The sequence below is a fragment of the Odocoileus virginianus genome, chromosome 4, assembly GCF_023699985.2.
Source record: "Odocoileus virginianus isolate 20LAN1187 ecotype Illinois chromosome 4, Ovbor_1.2, whole genome shotgun sequence".
NCBI classification, from domain to species: Eukaryota; Metazoa; Chordata; class Mammalia; order Artiodactyla; family Cervidae; genus Odocoileus; species Odocoileus virginianus.
In genome coordinates, this window is record NC_069677.1 from 44,371,626 (window position 1) to 44,382,692 (window position 11,067).

General features: G+C 38.0%; 1 pseudogene; it reads left to right on the forward strand.

The window, feature by feature from the left end:
* The first annotated feature begins 9,754 nt into the window (after nt 1-9,754).
* Nucleotides 9,755-10,419, forward strand: LOC110139231 (etoposide-induced protein 2.4 pseudogene; annotated as a pseudogene).
* Nucleotides 10,420-11,067: the final 648 nt, after the last annotated feature.

Below are 11,067 nucleotides of genomic sequence, written 5' to 3' on the forward strand. Positions count from 1 at the left end.
TACACACTTCTATATATAATGAACAAGGTCCTACTATATAGAACAGAAAACTCTACTCAGTATTTTATAATAACCTAAACGGAAAATAATCTATAAAAGAATAGTATATGTGCAAGAATAACTGAATCACTTTGCTATACAGCTGAAACACAGCAGTGTATATCAACTATACATCAATATAAAATTTCAAAAAATAGTACTTAGTACTAAGGATAATGCCTCAGTCATAATGCAGTGCAGCCCTCCTGGAATAATAAAGGAAAGCTCAAGGTATTTGGCACATTTCTCTATGTTGTCAAGATAACTCCAAACTGCATCAAGAAGCAGATGAGACCTCTGCTCAGGTATTTTAGCTTTCCAAGTGAAGTTTTCTCCCTCTCATCTTTGGAATCTTAACTTCAGTTCCTAGGTCAATAAAAATATCTGTGGGAATTTATGTGTGTATTTTGGGCTTATACATTTATGGCTCTCTCATATCCCTACATTCCTTTCACTTTCCAGTCTCTCTTAATGTCACTTATTCCTCAGGCCAGTAAGAGTGTAATTTTGATTGTGTTCTGCTCAATAGGGACTAAGAAATGACCTTAGGAGAAAGGTGTATAAATGGAGATCTCACCCAAATTAAACCCTTCCATTCAGGAGTTAAATTCCTTCACATATCTGTTAGCCTTTGTTCACACTTCAGTACCTTTAACTATGATTTTTTATATTTGCTCGCCAGTTGGTAATGTTTCCTGCAGGAGGGTTAATTTGATATAAGCAACTCTGCCATTAGTGGAACCAGCTTTGTAATTTCTAGCTGTGTGATTATGGGAAAGCTTTTTTTTTTTTTTTTTTTTTAAATCTTAATGTGCTTTTTCCTCATCTTTAAATTAGGAATGCTAAGGATATATACTCCCTAAGGTTGTTGTGACACTCAATTGTGAACATTAATGCAAACTACTGAAAAGAAGTTTTGTACTTTATAAGCATGCAACAGTTTTATTATTATGTTTAGTGGAAACAACTTTCACAAAAATCTCAGAAATTATAGGCTTAGGGTAGCTATAAAATAAACCTATTTTTATTGATTTGGGGGCTACTGTCTTGATTGCAAGCTTTCTAAAGTCTATCTATTCTCATATGATAATGAGAAATATTTCACTCCTGTCACCAAAATGTTCTACTTAAAGAGATGAATAAAATAATTGCCACACAATAAGTTTATCATTTTTGTATTTGGAGTTGCTCTTTCAAAAGCTGTTGCAGGGATGATTTGTTTAATTAATTTAGCTGGAGATCATCAGCTTCTTCCATTTTGGATTTTGCCAATTTGGCACTAATACTTATATATTAGCTTATACTGCACACTTGGACTACTAAATACTGATAATGATACTTAGTAAACATTTATGTCATACTTATAATGTGAACAGTTTTGCCCTAAGATCTTTTCATGTATCAATTCATTGAATCTCCCAAATCACTTTATCAGGTGGACATTTTTTATTATTCCCACAAACCACAGGGATTAAGAAACTTATCCACATATTGAATTATAAACTCAGGAAATCTAGCTTCAGAGAATGTGCTCCTATTTTGCTATCCTACCTCTCTATTAAAAGAAATTAAAAACACATCAAAAGTAAATTCAATAAGCTGATTTAAACTTTAAAACAAAACAAAAAATGTTACAACTATTATCCTGACAAGATTATAAGCCTACAGCTCTCACTGACTTTCTTGATGTATAAAAATCACTCATTTTCTAAAAAGTTTATCCAGGAAAGCTTCTCTATCACTATGCTTTCTTTCAGACTATTTCTTCTGACATTTCCTCAATAACTAGTTTCTATAATTCTAAAACTTATCTCACCCATGGAATTCTAATTTTGCTGATAAGAAATCTGCTAATAAGATCCTTTCAGATATTCAGAATAAGAGATCTTGTAAATTTAAGTATTGCATCACTGTCATTTAAGGCTGAAGTTATATTGTTATGGAACTAAACATGGGTCAATTTGCCTGACACACAGCAAAGGCAGTCTACTGGCACCAGGTTGTAGCAAAGGCAAGTACAGGTTTATCACAGGCCCAAGCAACATTCTCAGGACTGCCTGATGGCTTTTAGGGAAGGATTTTTAAAGACAGTGTGAGAGACAGGTCACAGTGTGTGTGATCAGCTTGTGTAAAATCCTCTGATTGGTTATTGTTGTGTGCTCGGTCACTAAGTCCTGTTCAACTCTTTGCCACCCCATGGACTGCAACATGCCAGGCTTCCTTATTCTTCACTACCTCCTGGAGTTTGCTCAAACTTATGTCCATTGAGTCAGTGATGCTATCTAACCATCTCATCTTCTGCGGCCCCCTTTTCCTCTTGCCTTCAATCTTTCCTAGCATCCGAGTCTTTTCTATTGAATGGTTTCTTCACATCTGGTGGCCAAAGAATTGGAGCTTCAGTATCAGTCCTTCCAGTGAATATTCAGGATTGATATCCTTTAGGATTGACTGGTTTGATCTCCTTGCTGGCCAAAGGACTCTCATTTGATTGGTTGATGGTGAGGTAACAAAGTGATGTTTTGGAATCTAAATCATCAACCTTCTGCTGATCTGGGGCCTACCTGCTTGTATTCAGCATGCAGTTAACTCATTCCACCTGACAAGGGGTTTAGTGTCCACAAAATTCAAGGATATGGCTCAGGAAATTGTCTATAGCCCTCGAGGAGGAATTAACAGTCCTTGACTATGTTTTATGACTAAATTATTATTATTTTGTCTTGCTTGCCTGTTTTCTTTTGTTTCTGGTTTTGTTTTTGTTTTTTTTTCCCCTCACTTAATTTTTTCTTTGGAAATTAGGAAAGGTCTAGAAGGTTAAAGCTTTTTCACAAACAAGAGGTGAGGGAGAGGGGTGGGGAAGGATCTGCCCCTGGGAAGTCCCTACATGGTCCTACTTGGTTTCAATATACTATGAAACATGTCCTGATTTCTTCACTGAAATGGTATCTGTCTTTCTTAAGATGGTTGTGTAACTGTGCTCTTTGATACATATCCTGTTTAATACAATCATTAGTTTCTGTGCCTGAGTTTACTGAGCCCTATATCTCTATTCTCCTATACCTACCAACCCAAACAACTATAGATTCTTTTTTTCTTAATTTTTGACCACACTGTGCAGCTTGTAGAAACTTGGTTCCCTGATCAGGGATTGAATCTGGGCCCTCGGCAATGAAAACACAGTCTTAACCCCTGGACTGCCAGGTAATTCCCTATAGTTCCTTTAAATGAATGTGTTTTATTCAAGGGCAAAATGATTAAAATGCAGTGTATCAAATGCTCACAGAGAATACACCAATATTACAGAACCAGCTGGGCAACACTTCAGTGCCAACCAAAGTCAGAAAGAGAAAGACAAATACCATATAATATCGTTTACATGTGAAATCTAAAATATGACACAAATGAATGTATCTATGAATCAGAAACAGACCTCGCAGACACAGAGAACAGACTTGCGATTGCCAAGGGAGAGGGTGTTGGGGGAGGGATGAAGTGGGAGGTGGGGTTAGCAGATGTAAGCTGTTATAATTAAATAAACAGTAAGGTCCTAGACTTAGCACAGAGAAACACATTCAGTACCCTATGATAAACCATAATGGAAAAGAATATTTTAAAAAATAAGACATATATATACATATAAATGAATCATTTTGCTGTCCTGCAGAAGTTAACATTGTTAATCAACTATACTTTAATTAAAAACAATTTTTTTTAAAGAAAGTTGTGTGTATGCACTTTGGAAATAAATATGGAAAGAATTTTGACAATCCTGGGGAATTCATTAAAAAAAAATAAAGTAGAACAATAATAGTGAGCTTAAGAAAAGGGACAACCTGACATTTTGCCTTTTAAGTTTTATTACACATAAAACTCAATTAAAACTCTCTTTCACATCTTTTACATGATGATTTTCATTTACTTTAAATCAATGAAAACTACACGTAATCCCAGCATAAAGCTGGTTGTCGAATGCTGAAACTTTCCCCTATAGTATATACTCCCTTTTCATCCTAACGAAGCTGCACAGAGAATCAATAGCAGTTGAAAGCTGCTGTGACCCAGATATTTTATATCTGCCTGTCCTGTAGATCTCTAATAAACCTTTGAAACTGTAGAAGCAGAAAGATTACATAGGCGATGATTAGCAATCTCAAAATACGAAATTGCTATAAAATGTCTTATTTGAAGCTTTTTTTGTCACTGAATTTAAACTTGGCACTATGAAAATGTTTCCATTTGATCATCAGCTGAGCTAAAGCACAGATAATTTGTTCAGAATCCAAAGACAATAATTAAGGTTATTATAGTGATAACCCCAAGCAGCGTATCTGTAGACTTACTATGCAAGAATAATAACCAGCTCATCATTTTTTAATTAAAATGGTAGTCATTTTGTTTTCTAAAAATAAAATTGGATTTCATTTTCAGTTCAATAATATCATAAACATAAAACTATCGTAAACATTTATTTCAGTTTTCATTTGACATTGATACTTTTCATCTTACATGACCCATATTATCAAACTAAATGTAAAATAATATCATGCCTATAGTAATCATTAAAACATAGTAATGTATTTTTAAGGAAGCAGCTGGCTTTTTTTTTAATATAATCATGACTACTGCAATTTTATGTTCTTCATAAACAGAGAAAGTACAGATATTACTCTCTTGCAAATTTTAAACAAGTAAATGGATCTATAAAATGTAATTGAATCAAGGCAATGCTCTAAGTAGATAATTTTGTGTTTATAATTATAGCTTTTCTTTCTCATTATTATCATCATAAATTGCAAATTAGATTTTTATGTATTTAAGAGCAGCCTAAAGACTAATAGACACTTAAGTAACTTCATAGGTGAGGAAAAGATTGCTGGATCATGATTAGTAAACCAAATATTTGCTTAGGATATATAAAATAGAGATGATTAGGGGTAGTCTTTGAACTACAAAGTATAGTTTGATTTGAAAAGATTGAGATTTTGTCCATTAAATGTTTTGCTTCCTTGACAAAGTTTCTTGATGATTAGAACGGTTTCATATTGTCTTTCTTTTTTTTTTTCCATTATTATTCAAACCAAATAGTCACACACAAAGAGTGTGACTGTAATCAATTTTCATTTTCTCTTTAACAATTGAAGTGGTAACGGTTTGAAATCACCATTAAATTTATTCTTAATATTTCTTCATTTCAAAATCACAATATTCTTTTTACTTTCATTTTTACATTCAAAACATTGGATAGAAAGTAGCAGACTTCATGAAAGAGAAATGGCAATTTGGGGCAAACTATTTCTTTTATATTTAATATCCTATTATTCTTAGAGTCATTTAAATGGGCAACTGTTGAAATTTAGTTTTGCCCTTTATGTGACTTGAAATTAAATTATATTAATTTCTATTTGTTTCTTTAACTACAAAATGAAGAACTTGAGGTAAATGATGTTATAAGGCAATAGTTCATATTCACCTTTTGGAATATGTTTTCAATACTTGGCATACATGCTAAGTAGCTTCAATTGTGTCCAATTCTTTCCAACCCTATGCACCGTAGCTCACCAAGCTCCTCTGTCCATGGGATTCTCCAGGCAAGAATATTGGAGTGGGTTGCCATGCTCTTCTCCAGGGGGTCTTCTGAACCCAGGGATGGAACCCATATCTCTTAAGTCTCCTGCATGGGCAGGCGGGTTCTTTACCACTAGCACCACCAGGAAGCCCTGTGTTACTATTCTTTGTAGCTAATTATTAATGCAAACAAAAGTACCATTTTGTATGCCTGACATCAGTAGAATCTGAATGAAAGGGATGTTGTTTCTCTCTTCCTTCCATATGGGCGGAAGTGTCCATTCATGAGATGGAAGAGCTAAAGAAGAGAAGGATCCCCAATGTATATCTATATATATGCTTGTGTTTATGTATGTGTGGTTATGCACATGTATGTCTACACACACATACATATAAATACACATACAATATACAGTATACATATGGTAACAGGTACTGATGTACGCACAGTTATAGTGGTGTACACAAGTGCTGAGATGAGGACAGAGCCCTGTGAAAATCTGCTAGATATTTGGGAACTAGAGTTTTGGGAACATGTCTGAGTGAGGAAGTATCTTGGCATTTATTAGAAAAAAAGAAGTGGCTGGAACAAAGTAAGCAAGGATGGGGAGAGGAAGAGAAGATTGATTGGTTTGGGAGGATTAGATAATATATAGCTAAGTTACCATGTTGAAAGGGACATGAGTTTGCTAACTTTGAAACAAAAAAAATAAATATAAAAACAAAACTTTTCTTTTTTTTTTCTTTTTCTAGAGCTTTAACTAGGGAAGCGGTGAAAGAAAAATTGTCTTGCCAAAAGTTCACTATGGTTCCTGGGAACTAGGTGAGCCAAAGTGAAAGCAGATCGATAACCATGAACCCACTGATAGAAGTCCAGGGTGAGGCCATGGTGTCTCTGGTGGACGGTCACATTTAGGTTTGAGAAATGTAGGTAGTAATTAAGGTTCAGTGAATGCAGGGGATAAATACCTCCAGGACATGAAATACTAGTAATTACATTTTCAATAGCAAGTGTTTTATTTCCAGCTTAGATTTTTATAATTTTTTTTTCCTGAAGCAGATTTTCTCAGTCAGAGAGGGACTGAAAGAGGATCATGATCCCACTCTATTAAAGTTTTGTCCCATGAATGGACTCTTCACGTTGCAGTATAACAATAGAGCAGGGCAGGAATAGAGACAGAGACATAGAGAAAGGACTCGTGAACACAGCAGGGAAGGAGAGGGTAGGACAGAGAGGAGCATAGATATAAACACACTATCGTGTGTATAAAAGCAGTGGGAAGCTGCTATTAATATATAACACGGGTGGCTCAGCTCTGTGATGACCTAGAGAGGTAGGATGGGGGTTGGGAGGGAGGCTCATCTGGAAGGGGATACATATATATACATATATAGAGTTATGGCTATTTACATTGTTGTACAGTGGAAACCAACATAATACTGTAAAGCAATTATCCTCCAATTAAAAATAAACTTTAAAAATTAGTATCATTATATATCATGTTATCTTCTTTTGATACACAGAAGTATTCAAGCTCTCAGCTCTCAGGGCTTTCTTTAAAATGTTGCTGAGTCACTTCAGTCATGTCTGACTCTGTGCAACCCTATGGATTGTAGCCTGCCAGGCTCCATGGGATTTTCCAGGCAAGAATAATGGAGTGGGCAGCCATTTCCTTCTCCAGGGTTTTCAATAATAGTCTTAAAAATAATTACAACCCCAGAGAGATTTTTTTTTTCTTTTTTAGGTGTTATATCTATTTTTACTTCCCTGATAAAAATGAAAATGAGGAATTTAAAAAGATTATTTTATGTAAAATAAAAATAAATTCATGTTATCACAAAAAATCTAAATAAACATTAAATATTCTAAAACCAAACGAGAATAGAGACATTGTTTTACAGTTTCACAAATGACTTATAGACTGCAAGATAACTGGATTCTCATATTTCTATATTCAGTCAATTGTGATACATTACTTTCAGTTGACGTACATGAGGAAAAGCCAGCCACACACAGAAATAAGTGGACATACATGTTTGAAACCATACAGAATTTGACAGGTGGTAGTTCTGTCATGCAGAGAAGGCAATGGCGCCCCACTCCAGTGCTCTTGCCTGGAAAATCCCACGGACGGAGGAGCCTGGTGGGCTGCAGTCCATGGGGTCACGTAGAGTCGGACACGACTGAGCGACTTCACTTTCACTTTTCATTTCCATGTATTGGAGAAGGAAATGGCAGCCCACTCCAGTGTTCTTGCCTGGAGAATCCCAGGGAAGGGGGAGCCTGGTGGGCTGCAGTCCATGGGGTCGCGAAGAGTCGGACACGACTGAGCGACTTCACTTTCACTTTTCACTTTAATGCCCTGGAGAAGGAAATGGCAACCCACTCCAGTGTTCTTGCCTGGAGAATCCCAGGGACGGGGGAGCCTGGTGGGCTGCCGTCTGTGGGGTCGCACAGAGTCGGACACGACTGAAGCGACGCAGCAGCAGCAGCAGTTTTGTCATGGGGCAAAGCCTATTAAAAACTCCCGGGAAATAAAAATAGAATTTGTGTAATAATATAAAGTCTAACCTTTTCTTTCTCCTTTGTGCTTAGTCTGGTTTCATTTGATCATAGGGTGCCATGTACAGAGGATTTGTCCTCAGGTTCAAACCAAAGATCCTGGAATGAAAGGCTGCATCAGCTCACAGAAACGCCCTGGAAAGACTGAAATTCAAGATGGTGGGCACCGCTTGCTGAGAGGCTGTGCCTGCCCTGAAGTCAGGAGCTGGAGCAGCTCAGCTGTGCCCAATCCACAGCGCTCTGCTCTCTGCATTTTAAAGAAGCCCACCCAGCAGCCCTGCCCGTGACCTGTTGGGAGAGGGTTGAACAGCTGAAGTCCATCCCCAACCTTTTTAGCCCCAGGGACTGCTTTTGGGGAAGACTATTTTTTTCCCCAGCCAGGGAGCAAGAGATGATTTGGGGATAATTAAAGTGCATTACATTTATTGTGCACTTTATTTTTATTAATGTTACATCAGCTCCACCTCAGGTCATCAGGCATTAGATCCGAGAGGCTTGGGACTCTTGCTGTAGAGCTAGCTAACTCACATCTCTTCTTTCCTTGATCAAAAACTAAACCTTTCTATTGTTTCTGAGCTGAAATGGGAACCCCTCATTGGCTCAAAGGATACTGGGCCAGGAAGACGCTTGTTGGAACCTGACAGGAACAGGTCGGTAACAGTTTCTTTAAAACTAGATGCATATGGAATGTGAAACTATATCAATTAACTTTTTACACTTATGTTACAACCCATTGATTTATCTTGCCCTTTGACTGCATCCCTATCCATTTGTGATGTTACATTATGGTCGTTAAGGAAATATTGGTTCATTGGGTTATGTAGATATGCCAAATGCTGACATACATTTTTAAATGAAATCAAGTAATGTTAGTATCAGCTTCCCTGGTGGCTTTGCTGGTAAAAAAAAAAAAAAAAAAAAAAAAAAATCTGCCTACAATGAAGGACACCTGGGTTCAATTCCTGGGTTGGGAAGATCCCCTGGAGAAAGGAGCAACTACCCACTCTAGTATTCTGGCCTGGAGAATTCCATGGACTGTATAGTCCACAAGGTCACAAAGAGTCAGACATGACTGAGCAACTTTTACTTTTCAATGTTACTCTCAGGCTAATCAGGAAAAACTTTACTGGAAAGCTGTAAAGGTTTCAGAAGTACCTTTTCCAAAATTCTAATATTTGGTTGAAAACTTTAGTGTTACCATTCACAACAAAAGTATTTGCTTTCCTTGAAGAAATAAATCCATTTCTTTACATTTTAAGACAATCTGTAAAATACTCAAGTCTGAATAAGCATTGTTTACCTGCCAGAAATTCTCTCTAGTGAAAATGATTTCATTAAGAACACCTGGGCTTCCCAACAGACACGCCACCCCCAGCTCCACAGGACCTGGGTGTGTGGGTGTTGTGGCCCTGCCTTGAGAACACCTGTTGTGGGAGACATAAGCCAGGGCAAGGTGCTCCAAGGAGCCTGTCTGGTTGGCGGTGGACAAGGAGCCAGGGCCAGAGAAACAAGGCTGCCCGTCCTTCATGGTGACAGATTTGGGGATGCTTCTCTGTCCTCTGTGTAATTGGTAGTTTGAGTGGGGAAGAGATGGCAGACAATGTCAAAACCTTTCTGCAGTTACCTTTCCTGGAGAATCAAGGACCCCGTTTCTGGAAGCTGTACTATCTCATAGCTAGATGCTCAAATTCAGCTTAAGAGAGAGGGACAGCATCTATGAAGGCTAGTAGAGTATTTGAAAGGACAAGTAGAGCCCAGGGCATAAAAGAGGAAGCAAGATTGAGCCACCCATTGCTAGCTGAATTTCTCAGTGCTGTATGTGAAGTGGCAGACTATTCTGCCTCATTCTCTTCCCAGTTTTATTGAGTGTGTATTCCTGTGCTTCAGTCAGTAATGGCCCAAATTATTGGGGATCCATCTTTCCATAGAAGATGTTTGATTCTGGCTGAAATATTTCTTCCCATCAATTTTCAGTGCTCCTCCTCTTTGGGCTTAGCAAAGTTGTGAATGTGATATGATTTTAGAATATAGCTGACCTAGCACTTATGGTATCAGGGAGGAAGCCTCACCCATTCCCTACTGACATGGTCTTCAACATGTCAATTGCAGGCTCTTTTCCAAATATTTAGGAAACATTTGTGGGTCTCTTTCTAATCCATCTTGTTGGTCAACTGGTTAATCTCTAATGTATGTCTCTTTTCTACTCACTATGGTGGACTTCCCAGCAGGCACCCCACCTCCTACATTATCACTAGCTGTCTTTTCTCTGCTCTCTCCCCTTCATTTTTTTATCAGCACCAAGGAAGCAAAAAGTGAAATTGTTAGTCACTCAGTCATGTCTGACTCTTTGCCACCACATGTACTATAGCCCACCAGGCTCCTCTGTCCATGGAATTCTACTGAAGAGGGTAGTCATTCCCTTCTTTGGAGGATCTTCCCGACCCAGGGACTGAACCCAGGTCTCCTGCATTGCTGGCGGATTGTTGATCATCTGAGCCACTACTGAAGCCCAATGAAGTAAATACTCCTGGCCAAACCTGCCTTTCCAGCTGTAACCTCTTTTCCATGGTGATTTCCTTAAGCAACAGAACCTTCCACAAAATGGTTTACTGCAGTCTGCCGTTAGTAGCTCAACCTCTGCAGAGAAGCTCCCTGCACAGCATCAGTCTCCTAGCAAGCAAGGCTGTGGCAGTTCACTGTGTTGGCCATCAAGAAGGGATGCACGGGCTTGTGACAGCTCTTTTCCTTGTCCACCTTCCCTACTATGAAAAGCAGGACCCACCAAGGAAGGGTCCTCTGCATGTTCCCTTCTTTCTGAGGAAATTGGGGCTTTTGTCTGGTGCACCTAAGGCAGACTCTTCCTGACCCTGGCACTTGATTTCTAACACTGGTGAATCTGAAAG